General features: G+C 44.4%; 1 protein-coding gene across 1 annotated transcript in view; it reads right to left on the bottom strand.

Moving 5' to 3' along the window:
* Nucleotides 1–3,276, bottom strand: part of LOC124545254 (serine/threonine-protein phosphatase 6 regulatory ankyrin repeat subunit A-like) — a 94,851-nt gene extending 91,575 nt beyond the window's left edge. The window contains exon 1 of the mRNA XM_047124130.1: nt 3,177–3,276. The gene's annotated coding sequence lies outside the window, so the exon portion shown is untranslated. The remainder of the gene's footprint in view (nt 1–3,176) is intronic.
* Nucleotides 3,277–14,313: the final 11,037 nt, after the last annotated feature.

Genomic DNA, 14,313 nt, shown 5'->3' with positions numbered 1-14,313 from the left:
CGTCAGACGACGCTTCATCCAGTCCCAAACATGCTCAATGGGGGACATATCCGGAGATCTTGCTGGCCAGGGTAGTTGACTTACACCTTCTAGAGCACGTTGGGTGGCACGGGATACATGCGGACGTGCATTGTCCTGTTGGAACAGCAAGTTCCCTTGCCGGTCTAGGAATGGTAGAACGATGGGTTCGATGACGGTTTGGATGTACCGTGCACTATTCAGTGTCCCCTCGACGATCACCAGTGGTGTACGGCCAGTGTAGGAGATCGCTCCCCACACCATGATGCCGGGTGTTGGCCCTGTGTGCCTCGGTCGTATGCAGTCCTGATTGTGGCGCTCACCTGCACGGCGCCAAACACGCATACAACCATCATTGGCACCAAGGCAGAAGTGACTCTCATCGCTGAAGACGACACGTCTCCATTCGTCCCTCCATTCACGCCTGTCGCGACACCACTGGAGGCGGGCTGCACGATGTTGGGGCGTGAGCGGAAGACGGCCTAACGGTGTGCGGGACCGTAGGCCAGCTTCATGGAGACGGTTGCGACTGGTCCTCGCCGATACCCCAGGAGCAACAGTGTCCCTAATTTGCTGGGAAGTGGCGGTGCGGTCCCCTACGGCACTGCGTAGGATCCTACGGTCTTGGCGTGCATCCGTGCGTCGCTGCGGTCCGGTCCCAGGTCGACGGGCACGTGCACCTTCCGCCGACCACTGGCGACAACATCGATGTACTGTGGAGACCTCACGCCCCACGTGTTGAGCAATTCGGCGGTACGTCCACCCGGCCTCCCGCATGCCCACTATACGCCCTCGGTCAAAGTCCGTCAACTGCACATACGGTTCACGTCCACGCTGTCGCGGCATGCTACCAGTGTTAAAGACTGCGATGGAGCTCCGTATGCCACGGCAAACTGGCTGACACTGACGGCGGCGGTGCACAAATGCTGCGCAGCTAGCGCCATTCGACGGCCAACACCGCGGTTCCTGGTGTGTCCGCTGTGCCGTGCGTGTGATCATTGCTTGTACAGCCCTCTCGCAGTGTCCGGAGCAAGTATGGTGGGTCTGACACACCGGTGTCAATGTGTTATTTTTTCCATTTCCAGGAGTGTATATATGAAACATATATATGGAATATAAGAGAGAGAGAGAGAGAGGAGTAAGAGGAGATGTTCAGGAAGATCGGTAGGAGAAGGACAGAGAGAGGAGTAAGAGGAGATGGGCAGGAAGAGGGGTAGGAAGACATGGACAGGGAGGGGGAGATGAGATAATAGAAGTCTGGAATAAATTCTGCCAGGGCAACTCGGGTACACAGGTAATGGTTTTATATTTGCTTGAAAACTACCAGATACGACTTTAATTCGCGCCAGAATGTAATTCAACATATCTTAAAAATGAATACGAGTTACTGTGAATTGATAGCGCCAAGAAAACCACAGTCAATTACCAGCTGATATGGAGTAGTAGAAGAAAACATATGTTGATACAAGTCACACGATTATTTAGAAATTAAATGTGCGTAATTACCTGACACAAACCACCAACAGAGGTCGGTATTTTACGATGTAAATGACTGAACCAGATTACAGACCGCCAGCAATTTACACTGATTGCCTGCACACACGATACAACGCACTGGTCCGCTGCCCACTTTCTCAGCCTTCACAGGGAAAACGTGCGACGTTCCTGTGTCGGCTATAGTTGCCGATCGACTTTGCTGTGTATGGCTGCTGATGTTACGGCTGTCTAGGTGTAAACATGATTGTTGCGGAGACATGCCTTGTGTAATATTTTGTTTGATAAAAGGCTATCTTCAAGGAATTTTATGCAGTCAAGGCGTACACCGAACTACGTTAACTGTTTCATCAGGAGTATCTTTACTCCCAGTTTGTTTTCTAAACATGAAATAAAATTCGTTGCGGAACAGCGCCGTCACTTATATTCCGGCATTTAGTAGCAGGTCGAATTACTTCCACGACAATGGTGGCAATAAAAAAATATGCTATATATTCATGTCTTTTCATATTACATAAAGAATGAGAAAACACGTTGTTCCTTATCAAACTGAACACAGTGAATATTGAAAATAGTAAAATACCTCTTTTGTTTGCCTGTGTAAACTGTTGTAACATAATTACTACCAGCAACAGTTACTGGATGTTATATGAATAAAGTCTATACATACCACAGGGCAACACAGGATACACACACAGATAAATATGCCACTGGATGCGTAGTATTCTGTCTATGAAGTTGCGTCCATATCTAGTCTACGTGATCCTGCTTTGAGCTTTAAAAACGATTTAGATATGTCCCAGACACTCCTTAACCAACATTGCACAATCTAAGATTTATTAATAGTAAAGCAGCCAGCGACTGCTTTCTTAAAAGGTAAGTCTACGGATTACGTTCCGTGGACTATTTAAACACCAAGTATCATAATAGCTGTGAATGGAAAGATAATTTCATCAGTGACAAGTAGCGATGCGATGAAACTATTACTACCAACCAGTTTTCTTAAAAGCGCATGAGAAATTATTACTGCCTTTGACAACGTCATGGTCGTACGCGCTGTGATAAGAAGGAGGCCAGTGGCGAGTGACTCGGGAAACAAGGCTTCTTTAGTCCGGGCTTGTCACGTTTATGTTGCACGCCCTGCATACTTGGAATAGGTAGAATGTAAGTTGTCCGTTTCGCAACAAAACTCTGACAAATTTCTTGCCTGCCGTCTTCTAGCTGCACGGTCATATTATTCGGCTGATTTGCGGGAAAGAATTCATCAGTGCAATTCGCATTCTTGTAACAAAGGGAGGTAGCAGTTCTGGAGGATCGAAAAAGTTGTCTGCGCCTCTCCTGCGGTGAAAATCGCCACCTCACTCGCGACAGGACGAACTTCATGGCTGCATGGCTCACACGGCATCAGAAACATCGCCTCCCTTAATTTTCGCGAGTGTGGTTTCTATGACTAGTAAACAGTCACGGCGTAAGTAGGCCAGGTCGGAGGGGGTGGCCCACACGAAGCAGAAAGCGAGCGCCTACCTATGCAGTTACTCACAACACCAGACGCTGGAGACGGGTTGACATCACTCGCTAGCAGTCTGGCTCTGAGGCGTGTTAATAAATTCACGTCTTACGAATCTGAAATGTGAAAAACAGCCGCGCCGGCTCAGCGCTCCTACCTGTTGTGTATATTTATTTACACCCGCTGCTGGTTCGAGATGAGACACGCCACTAGCTGCTTGCCACGCCTCGGGAACGATGTTCCGCAAAGTCTTGCCGTCACGTTACTGCCCCCCCCCCCCCCCCCCCGCGCTCTCCAAGTGCTGGAAGAGAAGGCTACTCCGCCTTCACCAGTAAAGACCCGACTGACTAATCGTTTCTTGCAACACGCTGGAGCATACTCTTCACTGTGACGTTGTTGGCGGACCACGAGCTCAGCTGCTCTCGAAGAATGAGATCGCTTCACTGGGCATGGGGCTCGCACAGTTTTCGCGTGTAACCCCAACATGTTTCAGCGCCTCTATTCCATCACCATTAGGATTTATTTAAAACTTTAAATTGTAAAGATAAGTAGTCTACGAAAACTAGGCCCAAGGACAGTTTTTATTTCTGTCAGTACTTTAATTTTACATTATACAGTTATGCAGGAGCATCTGCGCATTATCGTGTGCTGTCAGATCGTCATCTGCAACCAAAACATGTTAATACGAGCTTCGTTGGTGGGTTAACATGTAATAAATTGAAAACGCATTAGGGATAATTTACAAACTTATACGGGAATCACTGGAAGACAGGCATCGTAGTTGTCGAGTAACCCTCTCGTCTAACTTCAGAGGCCTGGTGCTGAAGAGAGACAGTGATAACAAGACAAGCTGATGGGAAACAATTAGAAGTATTTCATCTGAAGTGGTCATTTAGGACATTGAAACGTTCCGGTAGAGTGCTTATTGTGCTGCTATCGCAGCTATCCTAAGTGCTCCCACTTGTCCGACACCTGCCGCCCTGTGATACGGCAAGTACCAAATGGCTCTGAGCACTATGCGACTTAACTTCTGAGGTCATCAGTCGCCTAGAACTTAGAACTAATTAAACCTAACTAACTTAAGGACATCACACACATCCAAGCCCGAGGCAGGACTCGAACCTGCAACCGTAGCGGTCGCTCGGTTCCAGACTGTAGCGCCTAGAACCGCACGGCCACTCCGGCCGGCATACGGCAAGTACCGTAGTTTGCAGCCACGCCAACGCAGTGCAGCGTGGGTCCAGTGTTTTGGTTTGCTGCTTCTGGACTGGCAAGTCCCTGGTTCGATTCTCGCTTCGCTCGGTGACTGCTTGTTTGTGTTGCCCTCAACGCCCAAGTCGCCGAAGTGATGCCAAATAGCAGCCACCCCAACAACCCCAGATGGGGGCTCGTGGCCGAACGTTTCATTTCAGTCTGGCTGACCGGTCATTGTGAGGCGCCAGTTCTTGCAGTAACCATTATTTTTTTCTGTTGATTACATTTAACGGTCTCTGATAAATGAAAGTTACCTGTGCTGCGATTGGTGGATGGAGAACAGATCGAGTAATCGTCATATCTGTTATGATACCAAAGTGTTTGTGCCAAGGCCGGCCGGTGAGGCCGAGCGGTTCTAGGCGCTACAGTCTAGACCGCTACGGTCGCAGGTTCGAATCCTGCCTCGGGCATGGATGTGTGTGATGTCCTTTGTCCTCGTTTAAGTAGTTCTAAGTTCTAGGGGACTGATGACCTCAGTAGTTAAGTGCCATAGTGCTCAAAGCCATTTTTTTTCTTTTTTTTTGTGGAAAATGTAGAGGGATCTGCATTCAAATTTATCTGAAACTAAAAACTAACGATTTTCTATAGAATTTCTTGAAATATAATGGTGGAAAATACAATGACGTTATTTAAAAACGTTACCTCCGCCACCTTCAGTTACTTTAGGTAAAATAGCACATTTAATTTCAGCAGCTAGAGTAAGTTTAACAACGTGCACAACCACAAAAAAAAGCTAGCTGAGCCGACGTGAAAGTAGATTCGTTTACTCCTGCGCTAAATATTTCTTTTGATAAAAGCTATAAAGACGATGGCAAAATTTAGAATGAAATACTAAAGTGCATATTACATTTTTTTCAATGCTTGCATAATGTTCTCTGCACATATTAAGTCACCATCTGACTGTAGCGTCGTACACTAAATCGTCGCCGGCCGGAGTGGCCGAGCGGTTCTAGGCACTACAGTCTGGAACCGCGCGACCGCTACGGTCGCAGGTTCGAATCCTGCCTCGGGCATGGATGTGTCTGATGTCCTTAGGTTAGTTAGGTTTAATTAGTTCTAAGTTCTAGGGGACTGATGACCTCAGATGTTAAGTCCCATAGTGCTCAGAGTAATTTGAACCATTTTGAACTAAATCGTCATTGAAGAGAACCGATGTAAAATGTTGTGATTTCTGTCCCTGTGGGTACCTTTTTGTGTTTCTTTGAAACAGTCACTGATATGCAGCGTCGTATAACAATGTGCCAGCAGTAGGGCAAGGGCAGCAACACAACATTCTTGTCAAATTTATTCAAGATGGCGGAAACAAGATGGCGGCGATAGATGTGACAACATCGCAATGATGTCATGGCGGAAGTTCAAATTTTGATTGGAAAGTAGCTCAATTGGGCTACCTCCACCAACCTAACCCTTCCTTCCCCCCCCCCCCCCCCCCCCCCAAGAAAATGACTGGGAAGATAGCTCACTTGGGCTACCTCCACTAACCTCAAAAAATGACGCGAAAATTTTAGACGGAAAAAATGGTGGGAAAGAGGTTACTTGGGCTACCTCATCCAACCAATACCTCTTCATTGGAATTGGTGGGAAACGGTCAATCTCTGTCCAGCTACTGGAGACGAAGGAGTGTATTCATTTTCTGCAGGAAGCTGGAATAATTTATTTAGGGATGGATTTCACATAGTTTATTTATTATGCTGATACAAAACACTCGCCCAGCCACACGCGGATCACAGTACGTAGCCTACAGACCTAGATGAAGGATAGGAAGGAGTGTACTTTATCTATTTGCAGTTGGGGAGCTGCAACAATTCATTTAGAGATGAATTTCACATAGTTTATTTATTGCGCTGATACAAAGCACTCGTCCTGATGTGCTTGTGGTTACAATACATAGCCTACAGACCTGCAAACTACTTTTAAATTACCGAAATAATGCTGTACAATGATGTACAGACACGCAAACAACTCGCAAATTGTCAAAGTAATGCATGTAAAACGCTCTGCAAACACACTCACTAGTTGTAAACTGTCGAAATAATCCATTGCACAGCCTACAAACATGTTCACAAAATAATGCAGTACACTGATGTACAGACACGTTAACTACGTGTAAAATTGTCAACATAATGCATGTATATCGCTCTGCAAACACACTCACTGCGTTTAAACGATGGAAATAATGCAATGCAGAAACACTCATTGCCATAAAAAAGCTTTTGAGCTATCTTTAAAAAATTCAACCACGATGTATCAGCGATCTGTTTCCATCAGAGGTCCAAGGTAGAATAATGACCGTCTGTGTCGGGCGTGCACGCCGGTCTAGCCTGCCCACGTGCAACAGGCATCTGGGCGCACACGCCTGGTAATGTGTTTACACGGCCACCATGGCTGGTGCACCGATGTCCCGCCTTTGTACCTGCAGGTCCAGCGCCAGCCTAATTGCTTACCAACATGATTTCCTAGTGATGCACACTCTCAGGTGCAGCTAAAAGGTTGTCAGTGCTGTACTGATGTCTCATGCCTGTGTACATGACAGCCGAGTCTCCCTCTGGATACGCTACAGAAAGATTTTACAATGCTTTCAGAACCTGTTCACGAAAAAATCCCACAATAACACAGCATGCGTTCTTCCTAGTGATCCTAACGAGACAGCCCAACCATTAAATATCAGCCCTTCCCGGAAATCGTAAAGTACTGCAGAAATAGTTAATGATCACTTTTGCTGTAGGAGCTTTTGTGATTTCGCAGCTTGTGTGCTGGAAATTCTTGTCCTAACAGGTCAGCCTGTTCAGAACATGGGTCAGCACACATTAACATCTGTGGCGACATGCCTTCAAGGTAGAAAAGCATGGCACAGCTAAAAGATTGTCAATGTTGTGCAGACATCTCACGTTGATATAACTGACAGCCAAATATCGCTCTGGACACAAATACAGAAATCTTTTACACTACTTTCAGAAACTGTTTACGAAAATATCCCAGAATAACACCAAATGCATACTTTCTGATGGTCCTAAGAGGCACCCCATTCATCACATGTTACCTATCCCGAAAATCGTAATGGCCTACTTTCGACAACCATCTCAGAAACTGTAAACGTTCGCTCTTGTTCTCACTGCTAAAAGTCATCATGTCTGTGCATGCTTGCAAAAACACCGTTAATCATAAAAGCATTCTTGTTATTTAGAAAGAGAGCACTGTCTAAGCACAGACGGGAAAAATCAGAAAAATTACACAAACAGAATCCGAAGCACTGTCCTTCAGAAGGGAAAAATGGCTGGAATTTTCAGTGTCCTACAGCTGGTGGTCTGGAGATGTCCTAATGCCACAATGGTGGATGAGGGACAGCGTCCCGCCAGGGACAGATGGTCTGCTTCAACTTGTCTTTGAACACTTGAACAAAGAAGACATCACATTACTCTCAGAACTTTCCATAGATACCTTGCCCCCAATTGTTCCAACCAGTCTCTAGAAGTTCCTATGCCCCAGCACAAAGGACGTCTTGTGAATGAACGTAGCATTCTGATTGGCTCTTACTGAATTGACCCACCAAAGTGCTGCTGCTGCCAGTGTGGGAGCACTGTCCGCCATTTTTTTCTGCAGATAAGACTTCCAGAGGCAAAACTATTTTGTACAGATCGCCATATTACATTGAGAGTTAAACATTGCAAAATTGGTCTATAGATCGTGAAATATTGCAAGACACTTCCTCAGTTACACTACTCTGCTATTGTCGTGCAAAGCGTGAATTTTTCGGTGTGAAACCCGCTAAATTACTGCTGCTGGTGTGGGAGCACTGCCCACCATTTTCTGCAGACGAGCAAAACTATTTTGTACAGATCGCCATATTGCACTGTCAGCTGAACCCTGAAAAAGTGGTCTACAGATCATGAAATTCAGAAAGACACTTCCTCAATTATACCCTTCTGCTACTGTCGAGAAAAGCTTGAATATTTCTGCGTGAAGCCGATCTCCAACCCGGCTATATCACCATATACCGTATAGATGTATTAAACACACAGCTGGTATCCTACACCATACAAAATCACCACTTCTGCATCTGCAATATAGCTATCGACCACTAGACACTCGTATATATACCACGAAGACACACAGCATGCCAGAGCGCCCCAGAGAGCATCCGAGAGTGACCCAGAGAGCTAAAACACTAAGAAGAATCGCTTCTCGGCTTTTGGCAAGATCAATGTGTAGAAGTTTATATAAACTTATTTACTATTTCTTTATTTATCTCTCACCTTTCATTTTTTTACTATTTCTTTATTTATCTCTCACCTTTCATTTTTAATTTTTTTATTTTATTGGTCATTATAAAGTTGCGAAGCATCCTTATCTATCTCGTGAGATTTTTTTTTTTTAAAGTCTACCTCTAAATTGACGTTAATTTCTTATCTTTTAGATCTCTAAATTAATTATTTATTAATTAAAATATGTCTGTGGGTTGCAGGGGTTCCGACCCCTGGGGAGGTGGGTGGGTGTATGTGTACTCCTTGCAGAGCTAGTTATTTCCCACAAGGTTGGGTGGTCATCCACGGTGGCAGTCACGAGTCATCTGGCACCGTACACTCGGTGGCCCAGTGCTTGACTAGAGTGTCCTCAGTGGTTCGTGGTAACTCTCCAAACTGTTGTACAAAGGCTGGGCTGGTTCCCCTCAGCACAAAGACGTTACTGTTTCTGTCCCCGATGTGCTTGCTTGCTTGATTTCTACACCCATATTAAGACTAGAATTACAAGAAGACTTGTATTTTCGCATGGTCTGCCACAATATCACACCATTTACACGATACTTCTCTATATCAAGCACAAATCAGTAGTCCACCGCACACAGACACAGATATAAAGAAAACAGAGCAAACTTGCTGCAGGTGTAGAATAAGTGGTTGGAGGTGACTGGTCGCATTTGAGTACAGTACTATACTGTACGGCCTGACCAGAGAAATAGTGTATTTCCGCTAGGTGTTGGCAAGTGTACTACATTTTCATGCAATTTTAGAATATGGAACGAGAAGTGATGTCATGACCGCATCAGCAGAAGTGATATAAAATCGATAAAATTACGAAAAGTGTTGGAAAATATATATAAAATTGAGGAAAAATACGCCGAAATGTGGAAAAATTGAGGGAGTACTTGCTTCTTCTGGTTGGTGCAGAACAATTCTTGTTCATGGGGATGAGTATACTACAGCAAGAGCAATACGAGAAAACATTGACATGGAAGCACCAGTAACCAGGGAAACAGTCTTTATTTTTCATCCAGGCAACATTCTACGGTATGACTATTGAGGTAATAGTGATACACGCTAGTTGACTGCTGTGTTTGATGCTTTCCTGGAAAAAAGAGAGACATGTACCTCTAAACTTACTTGCATCTCCGATAAAGGATGACAGAGAGTGGATGGAGTGATCAGTTGTGATGGAGTTGTAATGAGGTACAATTTAATGGTAGACTGATGATACTTTCTAGAGAGAGTGGGCCATGTTGCTGCAGGCCATTTGACCATTTTTTTGCGTTGTTCTGTTGGGATGAATCAGTTGTTTGACATAACCAGAATTCGACTTGTATTGAACTGCATGTTCTGTGTGTGACTTAAAGCATTGTCTACTTGCGATTGTTAACACCAAACCTCTCAGTCCCCAGAGGACTTCCATCTCATGTGTGATGAAACATGACCATCCTGTTTCTACACATGCCTCCAGATGAAAGAAGATTTATTCGACATAGTCTATTCCCCTGCCGCATCTTGGCTAAAAAATCAAGTCTTCAGTTTCATAACTAGGGTGATTCTAAGTTAGTGACAGGTGATTGCTAGGTACTGCAATTGCCGTGTATACATCTCCTTCACAGATGTCTTGTTTACGGAGATAGTGGTGGCTTGACGTGTCGAACATCGCTGCTATGCGTTTGTCTCTTTCTCTGTAAGAGCCATTCTCCGATTCCAACGATCTTTTCATATACACTGATGCGAGCATAGTATAATTTTTGAACCGTGATTGGATGTGAATAGTGGGCGCTGTACACCTCCGGAAAACTATGTTGTGCATGTATAATAAAGACTCGATGCTTTAAGGAAGTAGTTTTTTATTTTACAGTTTATCACCGTGGTTTATCGTACAGAAACCAGCGAGGAGAATGTATGTCATGTGCTGGAAACATATTTCTTACGTTGGGATAGTAGCAGCATTGCATTCCACACGACTAATAGGTCAGAAACCGCAACGAACTAACATTATAGTGTGTTGTAAGTGCAGAACCGTGTAGCCTCAGGAGTGCATGTTTTCTCTTACTTATACCTTCTTGGTGCTGAGCTCAGAAAATAGGACAATACTTTACAACTGATAGCGCAGTTGATATATGTAAAATTTTTCAAACTGCATCTATCTGAAGCTTCATGATGCATAAAACCACCCGTTTCTTCTTCTTCTTATTCGCCTTTTACGTCATCACAGCAGTTTCATACCTACTATACACCGATAAGGGATGCTAACCACCTCGACGCTCGCACATCTGGAGAAATCTTGTGCTCTTGACAACATTTACAGACTCGGTTTGCACTGTTCCTTCACAAAACGTGGAATCTAGTGGTCTACTTCTGATCAGCTGCAGATTAAATTGGAGCCAGTGCCGCTTGGAGCGTTGGTCAAAGGCAATGCGAGGAGATCTCCTGGTCTCTAACTTTATCCTAAGAATGCGAGAATGCCTTTGACTTCCAACCACATAGAGAAAGATCGTAAACTACGCACTATTATCTAAGTGCTAGAGATACGTAGATCGCTATCTGGTATACTTTGGTGTATATGTTCGAGAATTAACAATGAATGAACGTACTGCAGAGCCACCTATGTACATTTGCAGTGGAACTAGCAAAGTAGTGGAGGGGCTGTTTACCAATGATACAGAAATTGGGGACCATGCTGCAGCGTTATTGGTCAGCGTTGACATTACGCTAAAATTGCTCAAATGGATCGCATTATCAACTGTGATACTTATTATTACAGTACATCGATGGCATCTTTTCCATCCCATCTGTCCACTGGTACACTGTTGATTACCATATAATGATTGAATGACATCGCTTGTTTGAGATGGAGAAAGAGTCTTGGTAGAGGGGCAACATCTTCTGGGGATAGGCAGCACCGAAACAATGATTGCATACATGACTGCAATATGAGGAACCAGTCAATCGAAATGGAACACAGCGCCATCATCTATCCTGTAACTGTGAATGACGAGTTTAAATGTAGAGGTCATCTATCACCTTGTTTGGAAACGCTCCACAGTGCCTCAAAACTCTTTCAACTTCCTTATGTCATGAGTTATTGAACGCAGTTTTCCGAAATTCCTTCACCAGGGAAGACGAATGGAATATTCCAGAATTTGAAACACGAACAGCTGCTAGCATGAGTTTCTTAAAAGTAGATACCTTAGGGGTTGCTAAGCAACTCAAATCGCTTGATACGGGCAAGTCTTCAGGTCCAGATTGTATACCGATTAGGTTCCTTTCAGATTACGCTGATACAATAGCTCCCTACTTAGCAATCATATACAACCGCTCGCTCACCGATAGATCTGTACCTACAGATTGGAAAATTGCGCAGGTCGCACCAGTGTTTAAGAAGGGTATTAGGAGTAATCCATCGAACTACAGACCTATATCATTGAAGTCGGTTTGCAGTAGGGTTTTGGAGCATATACTGTATTCAAACATTATGAATCACCTCGAAGGGAACGATCTATTGATAAGTAATCAGCATGGTTTCAGAAAACATCGTTCTTGTGCATCGCAGCTAGCTCTTTATTCGCACGAAGTAATGGCCGCCATCGACAGGGGATCTCAAGTTGATTCCGTATTTCTAGATTTCCGGAAAGCTTTTGACACCGTTCCTCACAAGCGACTTCTAATCAAGCTGCGGGCCTATGGGGTATCGTCTCAGTTGTGCGACTGGATTCGTGATTTCCTGTCAGGAAGGTCGCAGTTCGTAGTAATAGACGGCAAATCATCGAGTGAAACTGAAGTGATATCAGGTGTTCCCCAGGGAAGCGTCCTGGGACCTCTGCTGTTCCTGATCTATATAAATGACCTGGGTGACAATCTGAGCAGTTCTCATAGGTTGTTCGCAGTATCAGTTGCAAGGCGATTTAGAAAAGATTGCTGTATGTTGTGGCAGGTGGCAGTTGACGCTAAATAACGAAAAGTGTGAGGTGATCCACATGAGTTCCAAAAGAAATCCGTTGGAATTCGATTACTTGATAAATAGTACAATTCTCAAGGCTGTCAATTCAATTAAGTACCTGGGTGTTAAAATTACGAACAACTTCAGTTGGAAAGATCACATAGATAATATTGTGGGGAAGGCGAGCCAAAGGTTGCGTTTCATTGACAGGACACTTAGAAGATGCAACAAGTCCACTAAAGAGACAGCTTACACTACACTCGTTCGTCCTCTGTTAGAAAATTGCTGCGCGGTGTGGGATCCTTACCAGGTGGGATTGACGGAGGACATCGAAAGGGTGCAAAAAAGGGCAGGTCGTTTTGTATTATCACATAATAGGGGAGAGAGTGTGGCAAATATGATACGCGAGATGGGATGTAAGTAATTAAAGCAAAGACATTTTTCGTCGCGGCGAGATCTATTTACGAAATTTCAGTCACCAACTTTCTCTTCCGAATGCGAAAATATTTTTTTAAGCCCAACCTACATAGGTAAGAATGATCATAACAATAAAATAAGAGAAATCAGAGCTCGAACAGAAAGGTTTAGGTGTTCGTTTTTCCCGCGCGCTGTTCGGGACTGGAATGGTAGAGAGATAGTATGATTGCGGTTCGATGAACCCTCTGCCAAGCACTTAAATGTGAATTGTAAAGTACTCATGTAGATGTAGACTGCCTTTTATCTCAGTCACTTGTATGTGTGTGTTGTGGGAGTAGCAGCAAGAACATGATTTGCACCGTGCGATGCCTAGTTTTCTGTGGGAACCAATGGATCGAAATGTGTTAATGTCAGTTTAGAACCTGGCACAGACCTCGAAGTCGTAGTGGAAAAAACAAAATGTATGGCAGTGTACAAAGCTGTGTCACACGCTGCTTACAGCAGATAAAAACAATGTTGCAAACAACAACATAGGGGCACAGCGGGTCTCTCTTGCTACTGATAGTCAGTGGGATGTGGCCCTCCTCCTACAGTACAGGTGATGATACTTTGCACTAACCTGTGCAGGCGACTGAGTGGATAAATACCTGTATATTTAATGGGGTTGGCACATATGCTCAACGCCGGCACATAGACAGTAATTGTTTTCGATAGATGCATCTCGAGTTCTCTCTCGGATTAAGTTAGCGGAAATTTTTTATAGTGTGTAGTCTTTGATTCTCTGTTGAATGGTACATAGTAGAATGTTTGGGTGGCAGACATGAATGGAGTCTGAAAGATGCAGGTCTCCTTTGGACTGCAGTACCTGTGTGTAGTTTGGAGATGCGACGCAATGCAATAGCAAAATCTTCATTCTTCTCCCAGTTCCCGTACTGTCCTTTTATACTGCGACCTTGTGTTGCAGGTGAAAGCTTCTGTTTGGCGCTGGCCTTACACATCATATACTGTTGGCGGAGCTATGACAACACGTTCCCGTTTCCACCAAATGGTCAAAACACGGTGCTGTTGTACTAACACAGCTTAACCTGTTTCTGCACAAGTTGCAGAAGGTGGTATATATAGCACGTCAGCACAGTCTTCGGGATAAAGAAATTCCCCCCATTTTGAAATTCAAACGATTCTTTTTTTAATTCCTGACAAAATTCGGAATTCCCGCCAAAATTCAAAGTTTCCGTCAATAGTGAAGGTAAGGAGGGGAGAGCGTGTGGGAGGCGACGAGGACCTTTGTACCAGGTGAGGAAAACACATGACTTAATCCAGGGGTGGGGGTGGTGTGGTGGTGGTGGTGGTGGGGGGGGGGGTGGAGTAATTAATTGACCAATTTAATTAATTTGCATTTGTGCGCTGCATTGTCAATATGCTTCTTCATTAAGTAT

Source organism: Schistocerca americana, chromosome 8, assembly GCF_021461395.2.
Source record: "Schistocerca americana isolate TAMUIC-IGC-003095 chromosome 8, iqSchAmer2.1, whole genome shotgun sequence".
Classification (NCBI taxonomy): domain Eukaryota; kingdom Metazoa; phylum Arthropoda; class Insecta; order Orthoptera; family Acrididae; genus Schistocerca; species Schistocerca americana.
The sequence above is the reverse complement of the archived record's forward strand: the minus strand, read 5'-3'. Positions and strand labels throughout refer to the sequence as shown.